The sequence below is a fragment of the Pleurodeles waltl genome, chromosome 10, assembly GCF_031143425.1.
Source record: "Pleurodeles waltl isolate 20211129_DDA chromosome 10, aPleWal1.hap1.20221129, whole genome shotgun sequence".
NCBI classification, from domain to species: domain Eukaryota; kingdom Metazoa; phylum Chordata; class Amphibia; order Caudata; family Salamandridae; genus Pleurodeles; species Pleurodeles waltl.
In genome coordinates, this window is record NC_090449.1 from 454,478,291 (window position 1) to 454,491,496 (window position 13,206).

Below are 13,206 nucleotides of genomic sequence, written 5' to 3' on the forward strand. Positions count from 1 at the left end.
AGGATGTTTGATGTATTGGGGGTCATTGAGGGTATCAAGCTGTAAATCGAGATCACAGAGTGGGATGTAACAGGAGGAAGTGAGTGCTTGGAGAGGCAATGAGGTTGACAATGTCTTGTAAAGACTGGGGTTGAGGTGCAGGTGGCCTGTAGATGAGGGTGCCACGTAGGAAGGTGTTTCGGTTGGTCAGGATGTGGAAATGTAGATGCTCATGCGTTGACAGAATGTGACTAGATGATGAAAGGCGGAGGTTGTTCTAGTAGATTATGGCAATGACACCTCCAGGAAGGTTGGCTCTGTCCTTGTGTATGATTTTGTAGTTGTGCGTAATGGCCGTGGCAATGTCCATGGTAGCTGCAGGGGTGATCCAACTCATAGCGAGATGATGACGTCCAGAGCTGTTGAGTCGAAGTCTCAGACTTGTAGTGCATGCTTGACGAGGGAGCATGTGTTAAGGAGCAGTGAGGAATCATGGGGTGGTACTTGGGAGTATGCTGGAGCAGGCGCAGCAAGAAAATGATCCATGTTTGTACATGTGGTCAGCTTGGTGGCATGCTGATGATCTTATGGGGTTGAGCGCACGTAGAGTGCTTGCGTTAAACCAGCAGAAGGGGTGAGAACCAGGGTCCCTGGTGCTGGGTGGCGTCCATGCACAAACAGGCTTCCCTGTGGCGCACTAGCGTGGCGGCCGTCATTAAGGAAGAGAGGTATGGAGGCGGTGGTCCAGCAATAAGGAGGTGGGAGAAACGCTTTGCATGGGGCGGGTGGGGATGCTGGGACACCAGCAGTGCAGGGTAAACACAAGAGGGAGAAAAAGAGAAAAGGACAGAAAAGCAGCAAGTGAAAGGGAAAAAATGGTCCAATTATTATGCCCAGTGGTGCCTCTGAAATGGGGGAGACTTAAAAAAGAGGCTTTGAAAAAAGTGCAAATAGGACAGGAAGTGCAGTGACTAGTTGCAGACTCGCTAAGGGGGATTATGCATCCATGTGTGGGAAGAATAGCCAGCCCATTTAGATGTGCCAGCTGCACCATTTCATCCTGCCAAGGGTGGGCCATCAGGATATTTATGATCCAGTCACACCTGAGCTTCCTTGGCGTGTGCCTGTCTGGAGGGAATGCACAAGAGATGATGCGTCACCCACCCAAACATGTAGACATGCCAGTAGGCAGTAAATATTTAAGAAAATAAAACGGCAAATTTATTAATGTGACATTTTTAGCCACACAAATTAATGTTAGACTTGACCATAAGTTGTGATTTTGAATTGCGAGTCCATAGACATCAAAGTCCAAATTTTGTTTTTTTCAATTCGAAATTAGACAGGCTGCTTCAAGGTAACCCTGATGTTAGCTTAAGTGAAAGTTAGGCCTTGCGGTGGTGAAAGACAAGTGTAATAGTTTTTGTATTACCACAACAGGTTAAAATTAAAAATACACGTCCAACTTGCCCCTGCCCTTTGATCTGTCCCAGGCCCACTAAAGGGGTTACATAGGTTTTAAAAATAAAGGTTTGAACCTGGAAAGATTTAACTTGACAGATCAAAATGGAAGTTTAGAACTGCACACACAGACTCTGGAATGACAAGCAAGTTATGTTGACGTACTACTTAATTGGGATGCACAATCATTACTGTGGGCGCACTAGTAGTCTTTAATTTACAAATCCAGGGCATAGGTAAGTACAATTTATTAGGGACTCATAAGTAAATGAAATATGCCAACTGTGTTAAGCATACATCACCATATTTTAAGGCAAGAGCGCATGCACTTCAGCACTGGTTAGTAGTGGTAAAGTGCTCAGAGGCCCGACAACAAGAAAAAGTCTGAGAAAGAGAAGGAAGGACAACATTTGGGGGTGAACCTTAAGAGAAGGACATTTGACAATAAGCAAAACGCAAAATACATACAGATATTGTATTTGATTCTCATTTTTGAACCACTGTAACAATATGTCCTGCAGAAAAAAATATAAACTGAGCAGATAGGATAGATGCTCGTACAAAATACCAGTAAACTGGACTAACCAATTAACTGAAAGAAGAAATTGACTGCCCATACACAATTAAGTTCAGCTGTTAACTGTATATCAACTATATTAACAGGGGAGCTATACTATATGTGAGTTATACTAAGTATGATGATGTACCTCAACTAACCAGTACCTCACCTACTTATCTCAAATGTCCGTAATACAAATGAAGGTCACTCTTCTTTCCATGAAAGAAACAGTAATGGGGCAGATGTCAGACAATACAAGTTCGTATAGATCCTCTGAAAAATGGCCATTTAATTTTGGAATCCTTGAGAAACACTGCACTGGTCGCCACCATACTCTACACCACTCTACTCTGTACTAATACATTCTGCACCAATACACTCTATTCCACTGCATTCTATGACACTGCTCTGTCCCATGCCACTGTACTCTATGCCAGTGCACTCTAAACAACTGCACTGTATGCCGCTGCCCTTTACTCTGCACCACTGTACTCTATGCCACTGTTCTCTGTGCCACCCCACTGACACTCCAAAACTGCACTCTATCAATCAATCATTAGATTTATAAAGTGCGCTATGTACCCGTTAGGGTTTCGAGGCGCTGGGGAGGGGGCAGCTGCTATCGTTCGAAGAGCCATGTCTTGAGGAGTCTGCTGAAGGTGAGGAGGTCCTGGGTCTGGCGTAGTGAGGTCGGGAGTGAGTTTCAGGTCTTGGCGGCGAGGTAGGAGAAGGATCTGCCGCCAGAGGTCTTGCGCTGGATTCGGGGGACGATGGCGAGGGCAAGGTTGGCAGAGCGGAGTTGGCGTGAGGGAACGTAGAAGTTGAGTCTGGTGTTCAGGTAGGTGGGTCCAGTGTCGTGTAGTGCCTTGTGTGCGTGGGTGAGGAGTTTAAAGGTGATCCTCTTGTCCACGGGGAGCCAGTGGAGGTCCTTCAGGTGGTGGGAGATGTGACATCGGCGGGGTATGTCGAGGATCAGGCGGGCGAATGCGTTCTGGATGCGTTGGAGTCGTTGGATGTCTTTAGTTGGGATGCCTGTGTAGAGTGCGTTGCCGTAGTCGAGTCTGCTACTGACGAGGGCTTGGGTCACCGTCTTTCTGGTTTCTGTTGGAATCCACTTGAAGATTCTGCGGAGCATGCGGAGGGTGTTGAAACAGGAGGAGGAGACTGCGTTGACCTGTTTGGACATGGTGAGAGCGGAGTCGAGGTTTCGTGCGTGGCTGGCTGGGGTGGGTGGAGGGCCCAGGGCGGTGGGCCACCAAGAGTCGTTCCAGGCCGAGGGAGAGCGACCGAGGATGAGGACTTCCGTCTTGTCGGAGTTTAGTTTCAGGCGGCTGTTGCTCATCCACTCGGCGATGGATTTCAGTCCCTCGTGGAGGTTGGCTTTGGCGATGTGAGGATCTTCGGTCAGGGAGAGGACGAGCTAGGTGTCGTCAGCGTAGGAGAGGATGCTGAGGTTGTGCTAACAGGCCAGTTGTGCGAGGGGGGCCATGTAGACATTGAACAGCGTTGGGCTTAGCGAGGAGCCTTGGGGGACGCCGCAGATGAGGTTGGTGGCTTACGAGCGGAAGGGTGAGAGTCGGACTCTCTGTGTTCTGCCGGAGAGAAACGAGGAGATCCAGTTGAGGGCTTTGTCTTGGATACCGGCTTCGTGGAGGCGATTTAGTAGGGTGCGGTGGCATACCGTGTCGAAGGCAGCGGAGAGGTCTAGGAGGATGAGGGCTGAAGTTTCGCCGTTGTCCATTTGTTGTCTGATGTCATCTGTGGCGGCAAAGAGTGCAGTCTCTGTGCTGTGGTTGCGTCTGAAGCCGGATTGGGAGGGGTATAGGATGGAGTTGTCTTCGAGGTAGTGGGTGAGCTGGGCGTTGACGATCTTCTCGATGACCTTCGCTGGGAAGGGGAGGAGGGAGATCGGGTGGAAGTTTTTGAGATCGTTGAGGTCAGCCTTAGGTTTCTTGAGGAGGGGTTGGATTTCTGCATGCTTCCAGCTGTCCGGGAAGGTAGCGGTGTTGAAGGAAAGGTTGATGATCTTGCGGAGTTGGGGGCCGATGGTGACGTCGGCTTTGTTGAAGACGTGATATGGGCAGGGGTCAGAGGGAGATCCTGAGTGAATGGAGTTCATGGTCTTAAGGGTTTCAGCGACGTCGACGTGGGTCCAGGTGGTGAGGCGGTCGGCGTGGGAGGAGTTGTTGGGGGTGGGGTCAGGGGGAGGTGAGGTGTTGAAGCTGTTGCGGATGGCTGTGATTTTCTGGTAGAAGAAGGTGGAGAGATTGTCGCAGAGTTTCTGGGATGGTGGGACGTCGTTGACGTTGGGGTTGGAGAGCTCTTTCACGATGCAGAAAAGTTCCTTGCAGTCGTGTGCGTTGTTGTTAAGGCGTTCTGTGAAGTGGGAGCGCTTGGCGAGTCGGATCAGTTGGTGGTGTTCACGGTTGGCTTCCTTGAGGGTTGCAAGGTTGTCAGGTGTGCGCTCGAGGATCCATTTTTTCTTGAGTTTCTGGCATTTGCGTTTGGAGGTGATCAGTTCGTCTGTGAACCAGGCTGTTTTTTTCTTTTCTTGGTTGACGGTGGGCCTCTTGAGTGGTGCTAGGATGTTGGCGCAGTTGAGGATCCATTGTTGGAGGTTGATGGCGGCGGAGTCCGGGTCGGTGGGGTCGGGTGGTGGGTTTTTGGCGAGGGTGCTGGTTAGTTGTTCTTCTATGGTGACTTTTCCCCAGCGGCGGTGAGGCGGTAGTGGGGTGCGGTGGTGTTCGGTGTTTTTCTTGAAGGTGAAATGGACGCAGTGGTGGTGGGTCCAGTGGAGTTCGGAGGTGTGGCTGAAAGAGATGCGGTTGCTTGCAGAGAAGAGTGGGTCAAGGGTGTGACCGGCGATGTGGGTGGGTGTGTTGACCAGTTGTCTGAGTTTGGAGAGGTTGGTGGTCAGAGATGCGGTGTTGGCGTCATTGTTGTTCTCCAGGTGGAAATTGAGGTCTCCCAGGAGGATGTAGTCTGTTGAGGCGTGGGTGCTTGCGAGGTCGGAGATGGTGTCGCTGAAGGGGGCTCTTGGTCCTGGAGGACGGTATATGAGGGTTCCTCTGAGGGTAGTGTTGGGGTCCGTGTGGATCTGGAAATGAAGGTGTTTGGCTGTCTTGAGGGTGTCTTCCGTGTGGGTGTGGATCTTGAGGGTGGATTTGTGGGCGATGGCTATCCCTCCACCGATTCCGTTGGTGCGGTCTCTTCTGGTGCTCTTGTAACCGTCAGGGATGGCGATGGCGATGTCTGGGGCCGAGGAGTCGTTCAACCAGGTTTCGGTTAGGAAGACTACGTCTGGGGCGGTGGTGTCGAGCAGGTCCCAGAGCTGGATGGCGTGCTTTCGTGCGGAGCGTGTGTTGAGGAGGATGCAGTTCAGGTGGTTGGTGTTGGTTGTTGTAGGCTTCGTTGTTCTGTTGCAGGTGAACTTGCAGGTGCGGCAGGAGAAGGGTCCTTTGGTGTGCTTCGGGGTGGCCTGGAAGCAGGCTGTGGATGGGCCAGGGTTGAGGGCGAGGAGTTCGCTGGCTGAGTAGCGAAGGCTGGGGATGCGGGGGCGTGAGGACCAGGGGGGGTGGCGCTGGGCGCGTCGCGCAGCGCCAGCCATTAAGAAGGGAGGGGGGAGGGAGGAGCAGCTGGGAGGCGGGAGGGAGCGGCGAATGGGGGCGTGAGGGGGGCGGGCCGCAGGGAGGCAGCGGCAAGGGTAGATCGGCAAGGGGGAGCGCCCAAGGGGCAAAAAAAAACAGGGGAAAAAGCAAGGCACAAACAGTAAGGATAAGTTCAAAAACAGTCACAAAATACAATTCTGGCACAAATTACAATCGGGGTACAGCAATCAGAAGGGGCACAACGGGGGCAGAAGCGCAAGGAGGCAAGGCGCTAAAAAAAAAAAAAAAAACACTTACAGGACGGCGAAAAGCGGCACATGGGTCAAGTGAAGCTTAAACAGAGCCCACTAGACACCAGGGATGAGGCGCAGGAGGACTCCTGCGGGTGGAGGAGGGCCTCGAACACGCTAGCAGCAGCGTGGGTGGGGGTCAGGGGCACGAGACAGCAGGGTGGTGCTGCGGACGTGGGGGGCGAGCTCTAGACCTAAAGCAGGTCAGAGGTGGCTCACTCGCGACGCGCAGCGCCAGCCATTAAGGAGGGGGGGAGGAGCAGCGAATGGGGGCGGGGCCGCAAGGAGGCAGCGGCAAGGGTAGATCTGCAAGGGGGAGCACCCAAGGGGCGAAAAAACCAGGGATAAAAGCAAGGCACAAACAGTTAGGAAAAGTTCAAACACAGTCACAAACTACAATTCTGGCACAAATTACAATCGGGGTACAGCAATCAGAAGGGGCACAACGGGGGCAGAAGCGCAAGGAGGCAAGGTGCTGAAAAAAAGGAAAAAACACTTACAGGACGGCGAAAAGCGGCACACGGGTCAAGTGAAGCCTAAACAGAGCCCACTAGACACATGGGATGAGGCGCAGGAGGATGCCTGCGGGTGGAGGAGGGCCTCGAACACGCTAGCAGCATCGTGGGCAAGGGTCAGGGGCACGAGACAGCAGGGTGGTGCTGCAGACGTGGGGGGCGAGCTCTAGACCTAAAGCAGGTCAGAGGTGGCTCACTTGCGACGCGCAGCGCCAGCCATTAAGAAGGGAGGGGAGAGCAGTGAATGGGGACGGGGCCGCAAGGAGGCAGCGGCAAGGGTAGATCAGCAAGGGGGAGCGCCCAAGGGGCAAAAAAAAACAGGGAAAAAAGAAAGGCACAAACAGTAAGGAAAAGTTCAAAAACAGTCACAAAATACAATTCTGGCACAAATTACAATCAGGGTACAGCAATCAGAAGGGGCACATCGGGGGCAGAAGCGCAAGGAGGCAAGGCGCTGAAAAAAAGGAAAAAACACTTACAGGACGGCGAAAAGCGGCACACGGGTCAAGTGAAGCTTAAACAGTGCCCACTAGACACCAGGGATGAGGCGCAGGAGGATGCCTGCGGATGGAGGAGGGCCTCGAACACGCTAGCAGCAGCGTGGGCGGGGGTCAGGGGCACGAGACAGCAGGGTGGTGCTGCGGACGTGGGGGGCGAGCTCGAGACCTAAAGCAGGTCAGAGGTCTACACCACACTATTCTTTACTACTGCACCCTATGCCACTGCACTCTAGGCACTATACTCTGCACTGCACCACTCTACGCCACTGCACTCTGCAACAAGTCTACTCTGCACTCTATGACACTGCACCACTCTGCATTACTGCACTCTCTGCCACTCTATTGTATGCCACTCTGTGCTACTCTACCACATGCCACTGCACTCTAAACTACACTGTACACCACTACCTTCTACTCTGCAACATTGCACTCTCCGCCACTGTACAGCAATTTACTCTGTACTACTGCATTCTACGCTACTGCACTCTATGCCACTCTACATCAATCCACTCTACGCAACTGCACTCTACAGCACTATAATCAACTCTGCACTGCACCACTCAACACTACGCCACTGCACTCTCTGCCACACAAGTCTACTCTGCACTCTATGCCACTGCACCACTCTACATTACTGCACTCTGCCACTCTATTGTATGCCACTCTACTTTGTCCCATGCCACTGCACTCTACGCAAATGCACTCTAAACAACTGCACAGTACCTCACTGTACTCTAAATGAACTTCACGCCACTATGCCACTAACTTATAGCCATGCTAAACAGCAGCCACTCTGGTCAAAACACATTGGCAAAGCCAATAACTTGCGTAGACAAGACCTATTGGCTTTGCCAATGCCTGTTAGTACTATGAGGTAGGATGTCCCTGAAAGAACTGTGAATGTGTAAGTCCTTGTTTTAAACATGCAACTGATGCCTCGTTGGGGGTAGTAAACGTTATATAAATACAATTACATCATAATATAGGCTGCTACAAAGTGTGCAAATACATCCCAGTTAAAGTTTAAAAAAAGTGTTTTTCAAATACAGATTTGATTAATATATAGTTTATACCTAGAACTAACATTATTTATAACAGTCTAATAAAACCACACACTCCACAGCTCACCTTGGAACACCATTACAGTATCTCTGCCATTTATTTAGTGCTCACAAAATGCCTGCAGCGTCCCGAGCTGCTTCTAACGGCCCAATGAGGTGCCGTGACGCAGCTCAGGAACAGGTAACTAGTAGAAGGGCAGTGACACAAAAGAAACTCAGTAAAAGAGGAAAGCCGAGATTATGTAGTAAAAGAGGAAAGCCGAGATTATATATATAGAATATATAATCGGCACGAGTACTGACCTTAGAGAAGGGGTAGCGCCGAACGCGGTACTGTTGCTCCAACCGCAATCCGTTGTGCCCCTGGCAATGCCGACCGTTAAAATGAAAAACGCGCATGCGCGTCATCCTCAATTAAAATTCACACTAAAAATTCAAAGCGCGCATGCGCTCCAGAAGTGCCCGTGGAGGGGAGCAGTCCCAGACGGCGAAATTGACAAATTCGCCGGTGCGCATGCGCACATAACACAGCCGACCCGATTCGGACGGGGTGCGGCTAAAGATAGAACACCGGCAGGATACGATATGGCTGTTCTTTAACCCCTTCGCTGACAGGCTTTTTCCCCCTCCAGTGACAAGCCTTTTTTGGCTATTTGGGGCAGGTCGCTCTTAATGCCCTCATAACTTTTTTGTCCACATAAGTTATCCAGGCCAAATTTGCGTCCTTTTTTTCCAACATTCTGGGGATCTTAAAGGTACTCAGAGTTTGTGAGTTCCCTTGGAGGAGACCAAGAAATTACCCAAGATACAGCTAAAATGTTGTGTTTTTTTCAGGGAAAATGGGGAAAAAAGTGCTGCATAAGAAAGCATCTATTTATTTTCCATGCAAATGGCATCAACAACGGGTTTGTGGTGCTAAAATTACCATCTTCCCAGCTTTCAGGAACAGGCACACTTGAATCAGAATACCACATTTTTCAACACAGTTCTGGCATTTTACTGGGACATACCCCTTTTTTACTATTTTTTGTGTGCTTTTAGCCTCCCTCCAGTTAGTGACAGAAATGGGTGTGAAACCAATGGTGGATCCCAGAGAGCTAAACATTTATGCAACGTAGATACAATTCTGAATTCAGCAAGGAGTCATTTGTGTAGATCCTTCAAGGTTTTCCTATAGAAAGTAACAGTTGAAATAAAACAACATTGAAATTGAGTTGAAAAAAATAGCCATTTCTGTCTGCATTTTTTTCTGTAACTTTTTCTAGCTGTGGCAGCTTTTTGAAAGCAACATACTGTTATGTCTGCTGGACCCTTCTGGTTGCGGGGATATACAGGACTTGTAGGTTTATCATGAACCCAAGGTATCCAGAGCCAATAAATAAGCTGCACTTTGCAATGGGTTTTCATTGTATACCGGATATACAGCAATTCATTTGGTAAAATGTAAAGAGTGAACAATAGGTATCAAGAAAACCTATGTATTTACAAATTGGGCACAAGGTAAGGAGTGTGAAGCAGTGGTTATTTGCACATCTCTGAATTTGTGAGTCCCCACACTAACATGTGAAATACAGGCATTTCTCAAAATGACTACTTTTTTGCACACTGTCTTACATTTGGAAGGCAAAAATGTAGAGCAAGGCGATTGGCAATAACACTTGGTTTTCTGTTCTGTGTTCCCCCAATTCTCACGATAAACTTGCTACCTCACTTGTTTGGATAGGCCTAGTGCTGCCAACAGGAAACGCCCCAAAGCGCAACACAGATACATCACATTTTTTAGTTGAAAACTAACATGTTTTTTGCAAAGTGCCTACCTGTGGATTTTGGGATGTAGCTTAGAGGGCACTTAGGGAAACCTATCAAACCTATACATTTTTTTTAAAACTAGACACCTAGGGGGATCCAGTATGGGGTGACTTGTGGGGATCTTACCAGATTCTGTCACCAAGAATCCTTTGCAAATCTCAACATTTGGCTGAAAAACACTTTTTCCCTCACATTTCGGTGATGAAATGTTCTGGAATCGGAGGGGAGCAACAACATTTCTTCCACCCAGCATTCACCCAAGTCTCCTGATAAAGATGGTACCTCATTTGTGTGGGTAGGCCTAGTGCCCGTGGCCGGAAATGCACCAAAGCACAATGTGGACACATCACATTTTCCAATGAAAATGGACATTTTTTTTGCAAAGTGCTGTGCTATGGATTTTGGCTTGTAGCTCAGTTGGCATCTAGGGAAACCTACCAAACCTATGCATTTTTGCAAACTAGACACCTAGGGGAATCCAGGGTGAGGGGACTTGAGGGTCTCGCACCAGATTCTATCACCCAGAATCCTTTACAAACCTCAAAATCTGGCAAAAAGAAAACGTTTTCCTCAAATTTTCACACTGGAAAGTTCTGGAATTCGTAGGGAAGCCACAAACTTCCTTCCACCCAGCATTCTCACAAGTCTGATAAAAGTGGTACCTCACTTGTGTAGGTAAGCCTAGTGCCCGCAACAGGAAATGCCCCAAAACACAATGTGGACACATCACATTTTCCCAATGAAAACGGACATGTGTTTTTTGCACAGTGCCTAGCTGTGGATTTTGGCCTCTAACTCATCCGGCACCTAGCGAAGCCTCGCAAACCTGTACAGTTTTGGAAACTAGACACCTAGAGGAATCCAGGATTGGGTGACTGTATTGTAATTTTTAGGTTGAGCATAGCAGCGCGCAAGTGCTGCTTTTCCGACTTGTTGTAATGTATTTGTGGTGTTTAATTATGCCCATCACTTTAATTCTTTCCTGGACTTGCCTTGCAACAGTCCCTTGATGTCATTGGTAAATGCTTTACGTTTGTCCCGCCTTGGAGCGGTTTTGTTACCGCCTTTCAGACTGACCCTGTTACATGGATGCATTACTGCAGATATGTTTTATTGTGAGCGAACTACCTTTTTTTTTTTGTGTCTCTGCTTCGCGCTCATGGGCATGGCGCTTAGACGTTTCATGCAACGCAAACTCAATAGGTGGTATTGGAGTGCTTTGCATGACTACCAGTTACTTTAGATTGTTTCTTTTGCTTCTCTTTTGTGCTCTGTGGCAGCCATGCCGCTTTGAAGTTTTATTGAGCGCAAACTTGTTTTATTTACCCTCAAAGGGGAGTCCGTGCTCCTTCCCCATCTCTTTCTAAAAATAACTTGCAGTGTTCGTCTTTACACATATCTGTAATCCAGGTTGCAATTTATTTAAGATTTAGGGTGAAATCAACCTCCTCTAGCCTGGCCTTTTAGAGTTGTCAGAGAACTTTGGGCAAGACAGGTAGCACTTCAAAACCTCTTGTCGCGGTCTCAAGCCTTAGCCAAAACAGCACACTGTCGACCCCTCCCTCTCAGCCATCGCTTATCTGTCCAGAGCCACAACACAACTCAGTTCACCTCACCACCTTTACCGCCTCCCCCTCCTCTCGTTACCAGAACAAATATTTCTTTTTCAGCAAGGACAGCCAGCATTTGACAACCTGCTTCTCTCCAACAGCTCTTTTACGCACCCTTTCCTCCACCGTCACAAAAAGATTTGTGAGTCACTCTACCATTACTGACAAATTACTCACAACCATTACTGACAAATTTGTCTTCAGGTCACAACCAACGCCCCCTCTGATAACCCACACAAGACATTTCACAATAAAGACAACCATCAGCACGGTTCAGTCTGAACAGGTCACTAACTAACAAATATCCACCCTTCCATTGAGAAACCATGACCTCTAAATGAAGATTGGATGTAAAGGAGAAGGAGGGCAAATGAATGTTTAAAAGCCCAAGGGATGAGCCATGTGTGGAAGGGTTAGGAGGAGTAAGGGTGATATAAAATTACAGCATGTGATAGCACACTTGGCTGTATTGAAGTATTAATGCAGTTTTTAGGGATAGAAGTAATTAGTTATTTTTTTGTTTGTTGCACGTAAAATCTGTGTCTGCACCTCCTACCTTCTAATCCAAGATGACATTGTAGCACTTTTGTGATCTAGAGACACTTGCTGTCCAGTTCTGGGTTTTCCATTGATAGGTTGTGTGTGTGTGTAGTTGGTACACATTTATAAACATATAGAGGGTTATTACAACTTTGGAGGAGGTGTTAATCCGTCCTAAAAGTGACGGTAAAGTGACGGATATACCACCAGCCGTATTACGAGTCCATTATATCCTATGGAACTCGTAATACGGCTGGTGGTATATCCGTCACTTTTGGGACGGATTAACACCTCCTCCAAAGTTGTAATAACCCCCATAGTTTATGGAGGTTTCTTCATGGTTATTTAGAAAGTAAAATGAGTTTCAACAAGCCAAATATCCTTGTAATGTGCTATCGACCAGCATGCCAAAGGACTCTACCATTTTTTTAAGCTAGGTGGTGGAATATTTGTTGCCCAGCGGTGCTGTTTTGAGACAGACATACCTAGCTAGGTATATCGTAGAGATGCAATGTTATGGCATGTATAATATAAGAGAGAGCAGAGTGTGTAAAGTTAAGCAGGCATCTCTAATGTATTACAGCAAGGGCATTGGGGGAGGTTTCACAGTAAAAAATATTTCCACTGATATATCCTTTGACATTTGTGCCTCTTGCACCCGATGTATAGATTTCACAATGTTGTACAGGGTACACCTTCTTATGATTGTTTATCAGTAGGGTTTGCAAGGGGTTAAAGTCATTACTTCTTAGCCATAATGTCATTTAGTTTAATAAAGCATTGAGTAAACATGATAGATAAAAGACCCCCAATTATAGAAAACTGTGAGTTTTCTTTTTTCTGTGTGTGTTTAATTCATTAACACCAAGAAGATTTAGTTATGTAACACTTTGTAAGAAATAACATATGGGACCAGCTAGATGTGAATTATATGGAACATAGAGATTTGTTTGTTTTATAATGTGGGTAATTGCTCTTGAGGCGTTGAAGCTCTTAGCCTCTGGCACAGGCGGCCCTCTACATTTTGAACAGATGTAGTACGGACGATGGCTTTGCACAGCGGGTAGTGCGCAAGCATTCACACTGATTTTGAAGAGGTTGGCACTGTGGCTGGGCTGCTCCAAATAACAATGACCTACTTGGTAACGGACTTCAAAGATGTAGAAAAACAAAAAATAAACACAAATGTTTTACATATGGTGGCATGCTTTCATTTTCTCCAATTTACAAACTAAGGGCCAGATATACAGAACATTATTTGGTCACAAACAGCC

At 47.8% G+C, this 13,206-nt stretch overlaps 1 long non-coding RNA gene across 2 annotated transcripts in view; it reads right to left on the minus strand.

Annotated features, from left to right (window-relative positions):
• The window catches only part of LOC138261616 (uncharacterized), an 85,073-nt gene extending 76,673 nt beyond the window's left edge, over positions 1 to 8,400 (minus strand). Inside the window, exon 1 of one of the 2 annotated variants that reach the window (XR_011199125.1) lies at positions 8,277 to 8,400. This is a non-coding gene — a long non-coding RNA (uncharacterized lncRNA). The remainder of the gene's footprint in view (positions 1 to 8,276) is intronic. The other variant, XR_011199126.1, reaches the window with a different exon arrangement.
• Positions 8,401 to 13,206: the final 4,806 nt, after the last annotated feature.